Source organism: Pteropus vampyrus, unplaced genomic scaffold, assembly GCF_000151845.1.
Source record: "Pteropus vampyrus isolate Shadow unplaced genomic scaffold, Pvam_2.0 Scaffold76, whole genome shotgun sequence".
NCBI classification, from domain to species: Eukaryota; Metazoa; Chordata; class Mammalia; order Chiroptera; family Pteropodidae; genus Pteropus; species Pteropus vampyrus.
Window position 1 is genome coordinate 534,661 of NW_011888857.1, and position 19,282 is coordinate 553,942.

The window sequence follows — 19,282 nt, forward strand, 5'->3', positions numbered from 1 at the left end:
GCAGTCTCCTCCTCTTTTTCATATGGCTAACTTGTACTCATCCTTCAATTCCTGGCTAAGGTATCACCACCTCTGGGAAGCCACCCTAGATTCTTCCAGACTGAGTCAGGTGTTCCTCCTCTGTGCTTTGATCATACCTCGTGCAGCCCTCCTTCATACCGTTTATAATTCTATAATTGCAGATTTACTTGTCTCTTCTACTAGACTAGGACACAGTGATGGGCTGCATCACATTTCATTGTTCTGTTTACCCCAGTGTCTGATACAGGGTAAGCATTTAGTATTTATTTGTTGAACAATCATATAAACGAATATTCTTTGTGTCTAAAATGGTGCCTGGCTCCTGGTACATGTTCAATAAAGATTTACAAAATGAGTGGGTGTCTTCTAATCATTTCTCTGAAGAGTTTGGAAAGTAGTGGAGCTCTTGAAGGAAGACCCCTGGAAACTAGGAGATGCTCTGCCTAGGTCCCATCTTATTCAGCTGGAGCTGACTGCAGGCTTAGCGAGTGCACTGCTTTCATCTCGCTCGTTGCTCCTCTCACTCCTCTTGACGTGATAAATAGAACTGAACTCTCTGGTCTGAGAGGTGCTGCCTTATTGATTCAAAAGCTGGCAACAGTGACCCCAGCACAGAAACATTTCCTGGGGATCAAATAACTGGCTCCTCTCAGCACTCATCAATCTGCAGCCTGGCTACACGTCCACTTCCCCTGGGACTTACTACCTGAACCCTAACCCTAAGTCCCTCAGGCCAGGCAATGGCCCCAGTAATTTACTATCATCTTGATTTCCCAGGGTTGTAATTTAGGAGGGCTTGCTGTTTGAGGCAAAACAAAGCAATGCTTTGGTTTACTCAAGGTTCCGAGTGGTGCTACTTTCATGGAATGAAAATAATAATCCCATATCAAGAATACTTTTTACATGAATTTTCTTATCTGGTTTATGTAAAAAACTAGAGATAACCATTAATATCTTCAGTTCAAAAATAAAGAGAGAAGATCAGAAAAGTTGAATAACTTACTGTAGATTGTCCTATAACCAGGGATACAGTACTACTCCAGATGAAACTAATAAATATAATAGTAATAACAGTTGTTTTTTTAGTGTTTATCATGTGTCAGGCATTATAGTTAGTACTTTATATATAATTTGATTAAATTGTCACACCAATCTTGTAGGTTATATATTATTATTCTCATCTGACACCTGCAGACATTAAAACTTAGAAAAGTTTTAATTGACTTATGAAGCAAGTCAATAGTGGTAGTGCCTGTGGCCTAATTCGGGTCGACTCAGATTCTGATCCAGTTCTCCTAGTTGGTGCTCTGTGAACTCCATTAGGGGAGAAACCACTTCTACCTAGCCCTCCACTGCGTCCTCACTGCCAGCAGAGAGCTAGTAGACAATAGAGAGTGAGTGCTTCTGCTTCCAAATATGACGCTCTTTCTAATTTTCTGTTCTATCTCAGACATGAAGAAGGCATGTCTGTGTCATGTGTCAGGAGGCCAATCGTGCCCATTACCCATTCATCCCCAAGGCTTTTCATCCCCCTGAGCCTCAAGTTAGCTCAGCGTCAGAATGGTCCTAATCACAGTCGCCGTTGATTAAGTCCCAACTGTACGTGCATCACTGTTGCAGGCACTCTGTGGACGCTGATCAGATCCTCTAGGTCACCCTGCAAGGGACGCCTCATTACTTTTAAGAGAGGGCAGCTGTGATTCAGAAAATTGAAGTAAGGCGGCTAAGGTCGGATAGTAACCAAACGGCAGAGCTGAGGTGGAACCCACACTCATGCCGAAAGCAGACTCCACAATGTTACCTCTCTCTTTTTAAAAACGGCTTTATTGAGCTATAAGAGACCACACAATTTACCCATTTAATGTTTAAAACTCATTAGCTTTTAGTATAGTCACAGAGTTGTGTAACCATTGCCACAATCAATTTTAGAACAATTTTAGAACATTTTCATTACCCCCAGAAGAAATCCCTTACACTTTGGCTATTTTCCACCTCAAATCCACTATGTCCCCTGAGCCCTAGCCTCTAATCTGCTTCCTGTCTCTAGAGATTTGTCTTTTCTGGACATTTCATATAAAAGGGATTATATAATATATGGTCCTTTGAGACTGGCTTCTTTCACTTAATGTCAAGTTTTGTCTTGTTGCACATATCAGTACTTCATTCCTTTTTTATTGCCCAATAATATTCCATCGTAGGGATATACCACATTGTATTTATCCAGTCATCAGTTGACAGACATTTGGGTTGTTTCTGATGTTACCTCTCTTATCCGACCTATTTGTCTCCCAGAGATGTTCTGAAGACTAACTAAAAATTAGATGAGAAAGCATTTTCAAACTCTAAAGCATTGTCCAAGTGGGAGGCAGCAGTTGTTATGAGCCGATGGAAACAAATGAGGGCAAGCTGGCTTATGTTTACTTGTTTCCAATGAAGCACAGTGTATCTTGCAGCAGTAGTTGGAAATTTAGTACTGGAATAAGAGCTGTTTGTGTTCTTATCACTGCTAGTGCCTCTTCAGCATGCCATTCTGTGATAATAGTTTCTATCTTGACTTTTATTTTATTTTATTTTTTTGCTGTAAAACAAATGACAGCAAGTGGCTCTTTAAGGGAATGGTTTTTAATTCTGAGTGATTCAAAAGTCTGGCATCTAACTTTTATGGAAAACAGATCTATCTTCTGCCACTAAACTGGAGAATTGTTGACTGGAAATAATCTTATTAAACCAATTTAAAAAACTCTTCACAGGTCTTTCTCATCAACAGTCCAACAATTCATATATCTTTCAGATATCAGAAGGGGCTAGTCTCGTGTGCGTTACTAAGGAGTCAACTATGTATATTTTTGTAAACACACTTAAATGAATCCTAGAAGAAAACCAGGACAGTTAGGAAACTTGCATCCTCTTTTCGTCCTTATCCTGGGGTGAAATGAAACAGAAGTGGGAGATTGCGTTTTTTTCCCCCCCATCTTAATTTAGCAAACTAGGAATTAATTTAACCAAGTCCTATGAAGACTGCATACACTGCACAAATATTTCTTGTATGTAAGACACTTTGGGGTTAGGTTTTTCAGCAGCCAGTCTGAAAGCAGTGTAAAAAAAAAAAATCCCTGTAAAATCTTTCCTGTTTTCAGCTAAAAGCTACTTCTACTATTTTCAAAGGGGCCTCTACACAATCAACCAGATTTATTGAGTGCTGACTGTGTCTGGCAAAGGACATGGAGACGGGCGTATAGAGAGGTACCAGCCAGAGCATGAGAAAGATGATCATCAAGACAGGAAGAAAGGACTAGAGTGGGGTGTGTGTGTGTGTGTGTGTGTGTGTGTGTGTGTGTGTATGAGAGAGAGAGGGGGTAGAAAGAGAGAGACAGGGGCAGGGACAGATATAGAGACAGAGCTCGTATTGGGATAGCAAGTACAAGAAATGAGATATGCATAGAATACAGGAAATATTAATGCTAACTTTTTTTCTATGTTTGCTGTTTGCTAGGCAGTGTGTTAAACACTTAACATATCAATCACCACAACTTAATAATGGTACCACCATTATTTGGTACTAGGTAGCATAGCTAGTACCAAAGTACTTTGGTACTTTGAAGGTGGGGACTTATTTGCCCGAGTCATACCTTTAGGAAGTGACAGATTCCAGGCTAAGTTCCTAAGCACTGCCCTAAACCATCTCTCAGTCGAATAGAAACCAGTCTACTCAGGATGTTCCATATCAGAAAGTAGATATGGCTTTTTTTTTTTCTTTCAGGAAAAAGAAGTCTAATTTTCTCAATGCAGATTAGATAATCTAGCTCTGAAATCTGAATGTTGAATATGAATAGATAAGCATTTTACATTGTTACCATTTGAACATCCTTGAGATGAACATGTTATTTCAGCGACCCTAAGAGAGGCTGGGAGAGGGTGACTTTTATCTGTGATACGTGCACACCCACCCCTTCTCCTGTGTTCAGGGCCACGAGCCCCTTTTCTACCACCTTTCAAGTTACCACTTCCCTGCCCTTTACATCCAACTTGTCCTATGTCCCAGCTCTGATATTTATTTCCTCAGGTAATGGAGGAAGTAGGCTCTAGAGCTGGAAAACACTACAGAATATTATCTGGTCTAATCCTCCCATTTTTCAGATGAGGAAAACAGGCTCAGAAAAGTGAATCACCCTAACTCACAGAGCTAAATAATAGGTCTCTGATGAACTGCTCCTTTTTGCCTTTTTGCGTGTAACAGTGTTGTTTTTTGAGGAAACATGAATGGGGCCCACAGAATTCCCCACTGTCTCAGATGAAGACCATTGGCGGTTCTCAAGAGGATTTAAGTGATGTCCAACAGCATTTAATTTCTCTGTAAATCCTTTTGGCTTAGGTCAAGGAGAAAAATCTACATTTGGCCTTGTCTTTAACACCTAATACTTGGTAACTTCTCTTTTAAACAGAGAACAAAGCTCAGCTCAGAGCCTCTGACAGGCAACTAGCCAGCTAGAGTCTAATAATATTGTTTTGTTTTCATTGTATTTATTATTATGCCTCTATTTATGGCAAATGATACTGACTTTCAATTTACAGTACTGATATAATGTTTCCCCGAAAGTGTATCTATTTATGTTTTTAAAAAATTGATCTAAACCGTTTAGCAATTAATAGTGCAGATGGTTCACAAATAGGACAAAAATCTTCATAATGATAAGCAAAAGATTTAGAAGCAGGAGAAGAGGCCGAAAACCATTTAAGAGGCAAAATGTAATGATTTGGGGTCTTCCTTATTCAAGGCCCTGAAGGAGGCATATCTCAAATCATACTGCTTAGCCTCTTGCCTACTTTGGGATGGGTCATCTTAGTGTGAGGATTAGGGATAAATTCACATTGATGAATTACATGATGTCACCCATCCCTTGCCCCGTGATTCCATCACTCCCACAGTCTGGCTTCTCTATGTGTGGTGAGCCCCTTCTTTCCTCTGGCGCCTCATTCCCTACTTTGCCCTCCAATCTCGCTGGGACCTCCAAGTTTCCTTCTCTTCTTCCTACAGACTTTGACACTAAAGATGCCGGATAACTCACAGGGAATTCCTTCACCTTGAAGAACGGAGACTCGCTGTGGCCTCCTTGACCAGGCCTGGGTGAGAGAAAAAAAGTGCTGTGTGTGGCAGTGAAATGATGCTGGTGTGGAGACTCCTGGGCCTGCTGCTCAGAAACTTGATGAGCTTTGTGTGACAAGTCGCTCTCTGTCTCTAGGCCTCAGTTTCCTTATCTTTACGACAGTTGTCCCACCAGCCCCGAGAACTCTGAAGAAAGGAGGAAGAAGGAGAAAGAAAATACAGAGGGAGATAGGAATTTCCTGATCTGTGAAACGAGAAAGATATGTACAGCTGATCGGAGCCCCCAACTCATAGGGTGGTTGCAAGGATGAATTAGTTAAGATAATGTCTGAAAATGTCTCACCACAATATTCAGCACACAGTAGGTGCCCAAACACGGTAGTTAGTCTTATTGTCATGGGACTGCTGAAGAGGCAGTCAGCTTTTATAGACAGTGAAGGACACAGAGGGGCAGCAGGCTTCACCGAGGATCGTCTGTGGTGGTTATACCTTAGCCCAAACTGGCCTCTCTGAGCTGGACTGGAAAATGGGCCTATTCCTTTCCCTTGGGGACAGAGGACACAGTCACAAAAATAACACCAGGAAGAGAGTGAAGTGATTGGGAGCCCCTGTGCAGAGAGAAAAAAAAAAAAAAAAAAAAATGACAAGGAGCCAGTCAAAGGTCAGGAAATCAATTTTTTTCTCCTTACAGATCTATAAGTTTAGAGGCTTGTAAAGGTCAACGTTGTCTTTTTAAAGTACCTCCAGGATTTACATCTTGAGTAACACTTGGTTTCCTCCATGGTAAACATGAAGATCCAATTAGTTTTCCCTATAATTCAAAGAGATCCGAGAAACAGGGACCTTTCCGGTTGGGAGTTAGTTTGGCTATAAAGTTTCTTGCTACACTATTCTGAGGATGAACTTTAATCCATATCTTATCTCCTGTTTGAAAATGAACATCCCTTCTTATCATAATGTTTCTGCTTTCTTTTTCACTTTTTCCCCCTCTTTCCTTAGGAGCCTTGGCCATATTCCTTTTTGGCAATCAGAGTAAATTCTTCATACTTAGTTATTTGCTGCACTCAGTTACCTTAAGAATTTTTCTCTCTGACTTGACTCCAGAAGGCATTTTAAGGTCCTGTCAAAGCAGAATGTTGCTGGAACCTCAGCTTTCTGGGCCCTGATTCTGAGTCTTTTACAGCGATGTGAAATGATGATCACTGAATATTTCTCTTTTTTATGGCACCCTTGACCAGGGATGAAATCACTGATGCAACCGATCCATGAACCCTGCTTACAGAGGCTGCTTCTCAGCCTCTGGGTTTCTCTCTTTCCCTCCGGGTTTACTAATCCATCCTCGTCTTTCTGGGGGTGGGATAAGGGGTGAACTGGGCAATTGTCAAGTACAAACACCCCGCAGGGCAGGCTTTCTCCTCTTGCTGGGCTGTGGTGCTAGTGTGTTGTCATGAACAGGGCTAGATCTGGGTTCCTGGGGCAAGAGGATATGGGGTATCTTTTCATGGAGGGTGAGAGTCAGTGTTTTAAGTACTTCAGCCCCTTCTAAAAGGCAGGACTGAGCTTTGAGTGAGAGATCTGTGTGTGAGCTAAGGAGTGGTGGGGCCTTCTTGGAAATCTGAAGGAATCTTATTTTACTTTCTTTCAACCCATAGAAGAGTAAGCTCTTCAACAAGATGGTATCTTGTACAAAGATACCACTGAATATTTGGCAGGAGACATTGGCCTTCTTAGCATAATCTCTAGTTGACTGGGGATTCCCGATAATCACAATAACCAGCATCTAGTGCCTTTGCTACAAACAAGTCCTGTTAGGGGCACTTCACATTTAATCTCAGAGCCTCCCTATGAGGCAGATACTATTATTATCTGCCTACTATTATCATCTCCATTTTACATATAAAGAAACCAAGGCACAGACAGGTTAAATAACTTGTCCAAAGCCCAACAGAGTAAGTGGCAAGGCACATTAACATGTGACAGTTTGACACGTATTTTTTTTCTCTAGTTTTGATAAGTGAAGAAAAGGATGGATGACCAGCCACTTGACTAAGATGGTTGAGATATGGAGGGTGATTTTGCCTCTTAAAAGATTGCCATTTGGTTTTCCTCTTTACTTGTTACCTAATAGTCCAGATAGAAAGTACAGTATATCAAATCAGAATACATTCTGAAGTTGCAAAAAACAGAAAATCCAATTCAAACTGATTTTAATAAAGGAGATTTATTAACTCATATAATGGCAAGTTCCAAACTAGAGTGACCCAGCACCTCAGTAACATTATCATAGATTTAGTTTCTTTCTATCTTTCTGTTCTGCCTTCTGTGGTGTCTGTTTCTGCCAATGGCTGACTTACTTCGTGGTGGCAAAGGCTGTAGTGTTCTAGGCTTCATACGTGAGTAGTTGAGAAGAGAATACTTCTTTTCCAGCATTCCAAGTAAGAATCCTAAATTCACCCTGGTTGGAAACAAGTTGCAGCTGACTCTTGAATCAATCCCCATTCAAGGCCAGGAGAGTGGAATTTATTAACTAATGTCAGCCATCCAGTGATCATGTTTGGAAATGCGGGCAGAATCTGCTTCCACTGGCTACATGGGATACACAGGGAGACAAGATACCAAATAAAAATCTGTGTGTTGTCAGAAAGTGGAGAGCATAGAATGGCTGCTGGGTAAATAATTCATATTTTTGAATTATTGAAAGATAAAGCATGGTTCAAAGTGACAGAATGCCCAGTAGTTGAGATGTAGGAAATTATTACTCTCACTTAACATGAAATGCGAAAGTGGGCCATTCCAGTTGGTGTAGTGGCTCAAAGATGTCCCCAGTGACTTGGGCTTTTTTCTGCTTTGTCACAAAAGGCTGCTAGAGCTCCAGGCATTACATTCTCAAATGTGACCCAAACAGAAAAGAAGAAGGTAGAAATAAAAGGGCTCTCTTCTCATGTATCTTATCTTTTACTGAGGTAGGAAAATATTTCTCCCAAATCCCCCAGTCATCTGCCTCTTTCATCTCATTGGCCTAGACGGGATCATGTGGCCATTGCTAGTCTCTATAGTGGGAAGCTGGCAAAGAAAAGGTGGATCAAAAACGGCCTTGGGTAGTCATCCAATAATGTCTTGTTTTGGTAATTTTGTGCTAATGAAATGAAGGCCATGTTTTAAAATTTGCTATTGTCAATTATAGACACTATTATCAGGATCTGGTTTAAGGCCTTTTTAGCAAAATTCAGACTCACAGCTTATTAGCTTTCATCCATATTATCTTTGAATACAAATTTCAGTGTAGTACCAGATATTTACATGTTGACATCAATGAGAGGTTTATCAGAAGCAAATTTAGGCATCAGCTTACTTCACACTGTCAGCAGTAAATGAACACCTCACAGCTAATTAAAACTCAGCTGTCTAAAGTAGGCTTATAAAAATTGGAAATTCTAATATAGAATGTTAAATAATCTGAAGTTTGTTTTTTCTAGATGGCAAAAATATTTCTCTACTAATTAATTGCCTGATCTTCAGGGCTATAAGCTCAGTCTTAAAGTACATTACAAATATCCTATCACTCAATAAATTGCAGCCAGTATCAGCGAAACATTTTTGGCTTATTTGAGGACTGGAGTAACGAGGCCAAGAAAGTGACTCAATAGATTAGAGAAACGGTAGAGTGAAAGATGCTGAGAACAATCTGATTACACACACACATACATCCATTATGTTTTCAGTTTTGAACTATTCCAACTTTAGACATTTTTTTTCTCCTGACTTCCTTTGAAAAATGACATGAGCGAAATTTTTCACTGCAGTTGGAAGCAGACTCTGTTAGAGGAAAGAGGCCAGTACCTGGGGAAACCGTGACAAATGAATCTACTAGGAGGAAAGAAAAACTTCAAACATTCAGAGAGTTAAGGATCCAGGAGTAATTGCAGCTTGGCTGGGCAGGGCCAATGTGCACTTACATTTAGTACTGACTCACAACCAACATTTCATGGTGCTTTAGCATTTATGAGGCATTTTTACTTACACTGCCAATTGGCCCGAGCTCTAATAAATCTCCACTAGAGCATATTTGGTATGTACAATTATACTGGGACGTAATAGGTATTATCTTTGGCAGTTCGGTTGTTTATTCCCCATCTTCCCTTTTCTGGCAGCTGACTCAGGCCTGGCCAATCGTAGTACCTATTTCTCGGAACCCATAGAGGACCAATCAGGGTCTTCCCCTGGGATTTTGATGTATAGTCAATATAGTTACCCTCCGACCTCATCTGCACCCCATGAGGCAAAGCTAGAAGGTAAGACTGGAGCTGGAGAGGAGAACAACGGAGATGGAGAGCGCTTAGCTACACGTTGGACCCAGGATCAATCTTTGCCTGAAGCCAGACCCTTGTGATGTCTTAGTTAGGTGAGCCAAAAAAATTGTTTCTGGCTTAGCTAGTTTGGGTTGAGTATCTGTCACTTGCGTAGAAGTCCTGATTGATACCACTATTTATTTAAGACACAATCCATTTTTGTAGGTTCAGCTTAAATTGAGCCTCTTTGACGCTGTCTTTGCTGATGGCTCTCCTCGCTGACCCTTCTTCTTGCCGTGGCCACACCATTGCTAGACTGTACCCAACAACTGGCATGGTGTTGAATGCAATGGCACAATTCTCTGATTTTTCAAATGTCTTTTCAGCTGTATTGTAAAGTCCTATGGGAAAGGATAACACATTCCCTAATTAATAAACAGGAGGAGTTCTGAAAGTTTTTTCAGAAGTTGTTTGGTTAGAACTTGAAATTCATGTCTCCAGAGAAGTAGTGTAGGCAATGGTTAAATTCCCAGGCTAGCTCAGAAAAGCCCATTGTATAAAAATGTGTGTATAACGGCCGAGAATAACAGAGGAGGTATACAGAAAACTACTGCTTGGAAAAAAGTTGTTTGATTTGAGAGGTAGAAGCAGACTTTTCTGGACTGTCTGGAGGATCTTTAGTGTTGTGTTATCTTCCTTTTTAAAAATTAATTTTGATTTTCACCAAACTTATACATCCACTTGGTTTACAGAATTTATATAATTTTACTAGGGTTTTCATACGAAAAATAGCTGTGGTAGATAAGATGAAGGTCTCAAGGTCTGGGCCATGCTTACTTAATGCTATTCTCGCTAAATGTTAAAATGTAGCACAGTATTTTGCAGACCAGCTGTAAACAGGATGAGCTCGGACAGGAACCCAACCTGATAAGTGTAGCCAACTACAAAAAAAAAAAAAAAAAACCGAATGTGTAATTAACTAAATAGTGTATATAGAGAATGGCTAAGGCTCTTGGCTTTTTCTGGGGGAGAGAGACTTGGATGTCAATCCTCTGTTTCCTTTACTTGCTGCAAGTAAATAAAACTGCCTAACTATGACCACATCTCATTCTTGAATGAAACACCCCAAAGGCAAACACCTTGAGTTTGCTAACAGTGGTTTACAAACCACTGTGCCTCACCAATTTTCTGCTTCTTGGAGAGTAATGCTTTTAAATCTTTTAGGTGTTTATTTTGGTATTTTAATACATATGTTGTAAGCCACTTTTTGACTTTTCTCTTTAAGGCATTATCTATTGATTTCCATAAAGGCATATAAGAATTTAGCTTTCTTCCTCACTTGCCCACCCTGGCACACGCCACTCACATTCTCATCTTCTTGATGTAATTCTATCAATTTTGGTTAGATAAATATTTAATGTTCACATGATTATGACTAGATACAGGCAATTCACTGCTGAGCTGTGTAGTATAAAAATACCCAAATTACTTCTTTCTCTCACAACTTTAATTTTTCCCAAGAATAATAATTATCTTAATCTTATTTGCTAACATTTTAAAGTAATTATTCAGTTAGCCTTAAATTCTCTTCCAGTTGGTTACATATCTTCTCAAATTAAAAAAAAAAGTTTTCTATCAATTTCACCTTTTTGGAGACATTGAAGAGGAATTTTCATTCAAAAGGCTAATCAGCTCTCTGTTCTGCTTCTGTAAATATGCTGGCTGCAGGGGTTGTACTTGAAATTGACTAAAGACTCACCTTCTCTTTTGTTTGATCTGTCTAAGTGACAAATGTAACTGTTTGTATCCCTAATAACGCCCACACTTTGTAACACTTTGTAACTGCTGGTAACCCATAGCAACTCTCACCCTTTGTAACTCAATGTAACTACCAGCAGCCATAGCAACTCCTGCGCTTTGTAACCATATGAGGACAAATTAACCAATCAGCCTGTGCCAAAAAGGGTGTATAGAAGGAATGTTACAACTGAGCTCCCCCGCAGATCTTCAGAGTGCTAGCTCCTCTGGGACCACCGGTGTAATAAATCTGAGTTCTCCAACTCTCCGAGTACTACTTGGTTTCTCACCGGTCTAATTTTGGATCTTTTCTGCAACAACATCACTCCTGGAACCTTCTGACTTGCTCTAATCTGGGATGGTTGTTCTCTGAGCCTACTGCAGAGCGACTATCCTGGAATCTCGCTCCATAGTCCTGGGATTCCTTTTGCCTTGCTCTTGATTTGGTTTTCTTTTTCTTGGTTCACTCTCATTTGGGTGGAGTAACTTGTCCTCAGGTAGCTTTCTTTTCCCCTTTGGTAAACATAAAATTTGCCATTTTAACTATTTCTAAGTAAACAGTTCAATGGCATTAAGCACTTCCACATTATTGTGCTTAATCGCCATTATCCATCTCTAGAACTTTTTCATCACCCCAAATTGAAACTCTGTACCCATTAAACAACAACTCCCTATTCCCACCTCTCCCCAGCTCCTGGTCACCATGTTCTATTTTTTGTCTCTTACATATTTGACTCTTCTAGTTATCACATGTAAGTGGAATCATTCAATATCGATCTTTTTTTCTAGTAGCTTTTTGAGAAAAAGTGTATGAGAGATATATTGAGAACATGCATATCTAAAGATGTCATTATTTTCCCACTTACTGATAACTTGGCTGGACATATAATTCTGGGTTGGATATACTTTTCCCTTTTACTTTAAAGGCACTGCTCCAGTGTGATATGCCAATTAGATCAAGGACTCTGTAGCCAGACTGCCTGGTTCAGATCCCAGCTCTACATCCCATTACCTGTCTTATATTGAGCAAGTTACTTTGCTCCTTCGTACTTCAGATTTCTCACCTGTGAAATGAAGATAACAGTAGTACCCATTTCAGAGGGTTGTTGAATTGTAAAGCACTGGATACTGTACAATATAAAGTCTACCCCAAATATCAGCTACTGTTGCCTTCCAATCTCTAGTGTTGCCATTGTGAAGTCTGAAGCTGTTTTGATTCTTACAGATTTGACTCTTTCTAGGTGACCTTGATTCTTCCTAGGTCACTCATTTCTTTTTCTTTAGAAGTGGTTAAAATCTATTTGGACCTATATTTTAAAATTTCGTAATGATGTTCCTTCATGCAGGTTTATTTTCAACCATTGCTCTGGGTACTCAGGAGGCCCTTTCAATTAGAAAACCCATGTCCTTTAATTTAGAGAAATCCTATTGATTAATTAGTTAATTGTTTAATGATAGCCTCTTCTATTTTTTTGTCCTCTTTCTGGAACTCCTGTCATTTAGTTTATCTGATTGGTCCTTTATTTTCATATATTTTTACCTATGCTTTTATTCCTGTCATTTAAAAAAAAATATTTAATGTCCAAGAGCTCTGCCTTGTTCTCATTGCCATAAAAACAAAAACAAAACCAAAAGCAAACCTGCTCTTGTTTCACGTATGCATATCTTCCTTTAACTCTCTGAGATTTTAGATGGAAAAAAAAAGCAACCCTGGTTTCTTCTCCCTTTATAGCCTTGTTTTTTTGTTTGCTCTTGCCACATATTTAACATCAGAATCTTTCTTCTAACATCTGGTGATTCTTGGTATCTGCCAAACGGGGCAGAAAAAAATCTGACTGGAAGTTCTGCTGTGTGTGGATGGGGTTTGTCAACTATGGGCCTCACTACAGGGTGATCAGGAACCCCTCATGCCATTATCTTTTATCTTTTCTCTTTAGCTGGCCAGAGTCACCAGAGAAGAATCTTGCAATCTTCTCTCTGGAGGATATTTGTCAGGCTTCCAGCCTGCAGGAGAAGAGAGCTTGGGCAGTACTTAAATTTTCATTGAATCTTCTTGTTTTTAATACATTTAACCTCTCCAGAGAATAAACCTTCAGTGTTTTGCTGGGTGGGGAAGTCACCCAGATGTAATGACTTGGAGAGGATATCTAATTGCTTCTTCAATACACGTCCAGCTAAAACTTTTCTGCTGTTTCCCAGTTTTGCAGTGCAAATTAGGATTCTTTTCAGTTTTCACTATCACCAGCCTAAGAGTCTTTCTTAGGTCTTCTGTGAGTTACCGCTAGACTTTTTACACTTGTCACATTTTAAAGCTTGTTAAAATGCATATTTCTGGGCATCATTCTTGTTAATCTAACTTATCAGCTATCGTATAGGCCCTAAATCTTGAACCTATAACAAGGATCCCTTAGGAATTTGATGTAGGTGGTCCAGGGACCACAATTTGAGAAAATGGGTTAGACAATGTTTTGCCAGAAAACTACCAGAGTTGTTTGAATCTGGAAACTTCTCTGGAATTCCTTTGTTACCTGTCACAAGAACTTTGGGTTAAGGCTGAGAACACTTTTTCCCATGAACAGAGAACCTACCCGGATGTGTGTGGGTGACCCGCTTTAGTGTGGTTTTTATGGCGCTGAGTGTGTCAGGCAAACGTTCGGGATAGTAGGGCTTTCTAATCTTCCTGTCTGGATGGTCCTTTTCTGGGGTTACTTAAAATTCATGCAACCCCTTCAGAAAGCAAGGCTGTCAGGCTACATAGTGCTTAACGGGCTTTAAAAAGCAGTAATTAGAGAAAATGAAAAACAAAAACAAAACAGATTGGTTTGGTGTTTGGTCCCAGAAATAGGAACTGGCCACTCAAAATTTGGAAGCACATTTTCTGGGATCCCTGTTCCTCTCTGCACCTCAACTTTCTATGTCGTAACAATGCTCTTCTTTCTTCTGAGGCCTGTTTCCAGACTTTAAACAACTCTAGAGTCTTTGACCTGAACAAGAAACCAACTCCCTCAACATAGGGGCTGGGCCAGGAGTTGGGGTTCAGGCTTGGGGTTGAGGCTGCTGGGGGGGTGAAGCTCTCATAGCTCAGTTTTATTGCGAGTCCTTAGAGGAGGCGCCATCCTCACTGCAGATGGGCCCAACTGGCTTCCCAGCTCTGTTTCTTTAGGCCACCGGCTGCAGCGGGAGCTGGCAGTCTCCAAGCCCACAGCGACCCCGCGCACACAGCGACTCCGCGCCGGGCAGCCCCGAGTCCCCCGAAGCTCAGAATCCCTGGGCGCCGGGCGGCCGAGTTCTCAGCGCGAAGGTCGCTCCGCGGCCCAGGCCACCACGTCACTGGTGACCTGACCCACTGAGTCAGCCCTGGTCCCTGGAGACGCGAGCGACACGGGCCGCCGAGGGTTAGTGCTGCGCGACCCGCGGACGTCCTGGAACCGGGCGCCGGGGCGCAGTCGGGGGCTCCGGGAGGCTCCTCTGCGCGCCCGGGGCGCAGACCCGGCGTCTGGCCCGAGCCACCGCCCGCCCGGGTTTCAGGTTCAGAGAAGCGCCGCCCTAGCGCCTTCCCTCCCGCTCCTTCTCTTCCGCCCTGGAGGGACCTGGGCTTCTGCGGGCCTTCAAGAGCGCGCGGACAACTCTTCTGTGTGGCGGGGGCGGCACTGTGCCTGGTCACCAGCTGTTTACTCCTCCAACCTCACTCTCTGCTCTGGTACACTTTGCCCCTGCACAGCCGGGCCGCGCGCCTGTCTTAAGTCCACCCCCGTTTGCCAGGCCAGGACGAGCTGTCTGCCTCCCTGTGCTCAGCTCACGAAATCCCCTCTTGAAAACACACCGGAAGGGGGAGCTTTGGGCCAAGCGAAGGGTTTTCTGTCCAAAAAAAAAAAAAAAAAAAGAAAGAAAAGAAAAGAAAAGAAAGGCCGGCCTCCAGCACACCTGGTTTTAATAAGAGCCAAGGGAGAAATATGGCCCGGGGCCTGTAGGATCCCGAGGAAATTTTGTTCATAGAGAGAGAGAGAAGGGCGCACATGGATTGTACGTGAGCAGGCGCACTCACCATACAAGGGTTTGTAGAGACCTTGTGCACTTTTCAACTTTAATTGTAGCTTGGACAGGATGTAGGTGGTAGTGATGTTAGAAATGGGACATAAACAGGAGTTGAAAACACATTTATTAACTTGAGGACTAGGCAGTCGCACACTTATGTACAATGTATTCTTTTCTTCCCAGTTTTAACAAAATGAATATTGAAAAACAACCCTTGCCTCTTCCTATACTCCCACCGTGTTAATCCATGTACACACATATTTTGTGTGTGTGTGTGTGTTGCAATTGTAGGTACACAGCATTCTTACCGCAAATTCTGGAACAAGGGAGGTAAATTACGTCCCAACAGAACGGAAGTTCTCATTAATTTTGAGGAAAAAAGAGCTCTCAATACATAAGTTGGAAGTTAGAGATTCTATCATGCTTTCAACCTATATTATAAAAGTTTAAAGGATAAAGGACATGAAAGCCTTCTTAAAAAGACCCTTGTGAGACATAATAAATATATACACACACATTCTTTTTGCATCTTCATTTGAAGCCAAAGACAAATTTCTTTCCGACATAGCACTTTGATCTTTATACTCTTAAAAAATTCTTCCTCTGCCTGTACTAGAATTTTTCATCTAACATTTCTTAACTTCCTGATCAGCATTTAATCAGAGGCCCTAGGGTCTTGTACTTCTGTTCCCTCAGCCTGAAATTCTTTTCCCTTGCCTTTGCTTTGCCAGATTCTCCTTATTCAGATCTCTGCTAAGATATCCATTTCCCTGCTCACCTCCATGCGACAATGATGTTTTATTTTCTTAAAGCACTAACCATGATATGAAATTATTAATTTGATTATTGTCTGTCTTGCACCTCAATTATATAAGGGAACTTGCTGCTGTTTTGCTTGCTGTTATATCCTAGAACCATACTTTCCACTCCCAGTATCTACCAGGACTGGAGGACTGGTATTTAGTAAATACTTAAAAAAAAGAAAAAAGGAAAAAAAGAAAGATTTGTAGAACAGAGAGTAGCCTTGGGAGCACTTGCTAAGTGAATGTGACCCTCGAGAAAACATCTTTAGTCTCCTGTCCCCCACCCCTTGCTTTTTCTTCATGGTGGCTTGAGTGCAGCTACTGTCCCTTCTTAAGAACCCACCTACAGTGGCCTAGAGGCAGTTGGGGCCTCTGGCATTTTTCTGGGTCTGGATTTTGGACTAGAGAACAACTGGGATTCTCCCCCAGAGGCCTGGACTGCTGGCTCCGCAACCCCCTGACCCTTTAGCACTTCCCAGTGCTTGGCTGCATGCGTAAGGTTCCAAGGTTCCTGGTGGGAGCTGCTCATGAAAGATGCTCTGTTATTGTTGGACTCCAGGCACAAGGAATAATTAGGGGAGTGACATGAGCTAAAGTCGAGGCCTTTCCTTGTGGGCTGGGCCATGCGGCTGCAACTGGCTTGCTCTCTGGCTAAGGCCATGGATTCCTGTGGATTCCTACGTGGTTCACTTCTTAGAGGAAACCTTGGTGAGGAAGAGGCTGGGAGTAGGGGCAGACAAGTTTGGAATTTCCTGTGGTTCCTTGGGGATTGATTGTTGTTGAGAACAACCCTGGGCAATACCAGGGTGGAGTGGCTGGGCCTGCTTGCCTTTCCTCAAGGCCATACAGGGCTCCCAGGGTCTTACAGGCTGCCTTGGCCAGGGCCTGCGTGTCGAGTGGGTGGAGTTGGACCAGCAGTGGAAAGAACTCGATGTTCTGGGAGCTATCAGTTGCCAGCAAGGAAGAAGCTTTTCCTTAAACTCTGCAGTGCTCAGCATGGTACCTGGCACAGGGTGGGTGTTTTAACAAATGTTCATTCAAGTATGAAACGTGAGAATGCCGTTCAAACTGTATTTCAAGCCTGGGTTCAAATCCTGCTACCATTTCATTTTCTCTTATAAATTTGATTACTCTAGGGACCTCATGTAAGTGGGATTATACAATATTTGTCCTTTTGCATCTGGCTTATTTCATGCAGTATGTCTTCGAGGTTCGCCCACGTTGTAACATATGTCAGAATTTTTTTCCTTGTTAAGACAGAATAATACTCTATTGTATGTATATTCCACATTTGTTCATCTGTCTATGGACATCTGAGTTGTTTCCACCTCCCTGTGTTCTTGGTTAAGTTCTATAAGTAGTCCTTGCATGGAACTTCCTTCCACATTACTTGGAGATGCCTTTTGAATTTAATTTAATAAAATTGCAATGAAAAAAAAAAACTGGAAACCGGCCCAACGGCAAGAAGGAAAAATGGGCCCAACAAAACTTAAAATAAAAAAAATACTTTTTAATCCCAATTTTAGGTGGACTTGGATAGCGGCAGTTCTATACTTGACTGGGGAGCTAGGAGCTAACCAGTGATTCCCAGGAGAAAAATCCCTTTTAGTTTGGGAAGGGACCTGAGCTAACTTAGCAGTTAGTTAGTTGTTCAGTGTGAGGCCTAAGGCCTCAAGCATTTGTGAAGAGGGTGGAAAAGTCAGTAGGTTGGTTCGGTTGGATCCAGACCCAGACACCATGGAAGTTATTGCTTTGGAGGCTGTTGTTGGTTCTTAGTTTTGAGTTGGAGAGAAGAGAAGCAAGCTTTGGTGGAATGGGGGGCGTGTGGAAACCACCAGATTCTTGAGCTCGGCCTCGTTTCCCACACCACTCTTTTCTCTTTCTCAGAAGACTTTGTTTCAGAGAAAACAAAATAATTTTGACTGAGCTATTTATTAGGTTAGAATAATTTCAGGTAGTTTTTCCCCCTCTTTTGCCAGCAACCAGCTTTATCATTTGAATCTACTGGTCTACAACTTGTGCACCAAGGTGACGTGTGTAAATTCACAGAGGTGCCACAATACTTGTCATCTCTGGGATACCCAAGAACTACTAGCTCAACGTGCTCATAGTTGCAACATTAGATTGTGCCACGTTCCTTTCATGGCTGTCATATCATTGCGAAGCTGGGTTTTGGTGGTAGCTTTGATAAAGAAAATCAGTGTAGAGTAGGAAGTGAGGGGAGCAGTGTCCTATCTGATCCCAAAGTTTAAGAAGTTTTATAGTGCCCAAAAAGTGTACACAGTCCATTAATAAGTAATTATGATCATTTAAAAACGACATTAAAATATTTTTTCAATTTACGTTTACTATTTTTTTCAAATTGCTACTAAATTATGAGGACATAAATACTTACTACGTTGTTTGGATTTCATTCCTTAACAAATGTAACTTTTAGGTATTTCTTTTACCCAAGGGTGCCATAAAAAATTACTGAGCCTAAGGGCACCGTGTACCAAGAGAGTTTGAAAATCTTTCCTTTAATCTATCAGAAAATTCTGAAAGTTGTGTATCAATTTTTAAATCCATCAAATATGGGATTGAGGATGAGATTAGAAGAGAAGTAAAATAAACGCTTTGCTCTGAGATTTCCTGGAATAAATTTTAATTTTTCTGATTATAAAATGAATATGTATTAGTTATTTTAAAGAATAAAAACCTCCGTATTCCCACCCTCTCCCCCCTTCTCAGAGATAGCAGCTGCTAACTTTTGGTGGATATTCTTCCAGACTTTTTTTCTGTGCGTGTTTAAGAATACTAGATATTTTACGACTCACATAAATTCTATTGTTTATTGCTTTTTAAAAGCTGTATTACAGCTATCTTTCCATGTCAACATGAATAGACTTGTAATACATAATGCATATATATTTACTTCGAACAAATTTACAAGTACAATTTCAAGGGAGAAAAGCCTCTGAATTCTAAAACCTTTATTACTAAATTGTAGGATGACTCTACCGTTAGAATAGCTCAACTGCGCCTCCCTGTGGCATAATGGGATATTTAACATTTTTCTTCAAATAATCCGTGTAATGCCTTGTATTCTGACATCGAGGATACAAAGATGAATGAAATAAGATTTTTTCTAGGGGCTCGCAGTCTATAAGAGGAGATAAAATATATAATTAAATAACTATGCAAGGAAATAAAAAGTAATTAGGGATCAAAAGAGAGCCACAGTTAAAATCTCA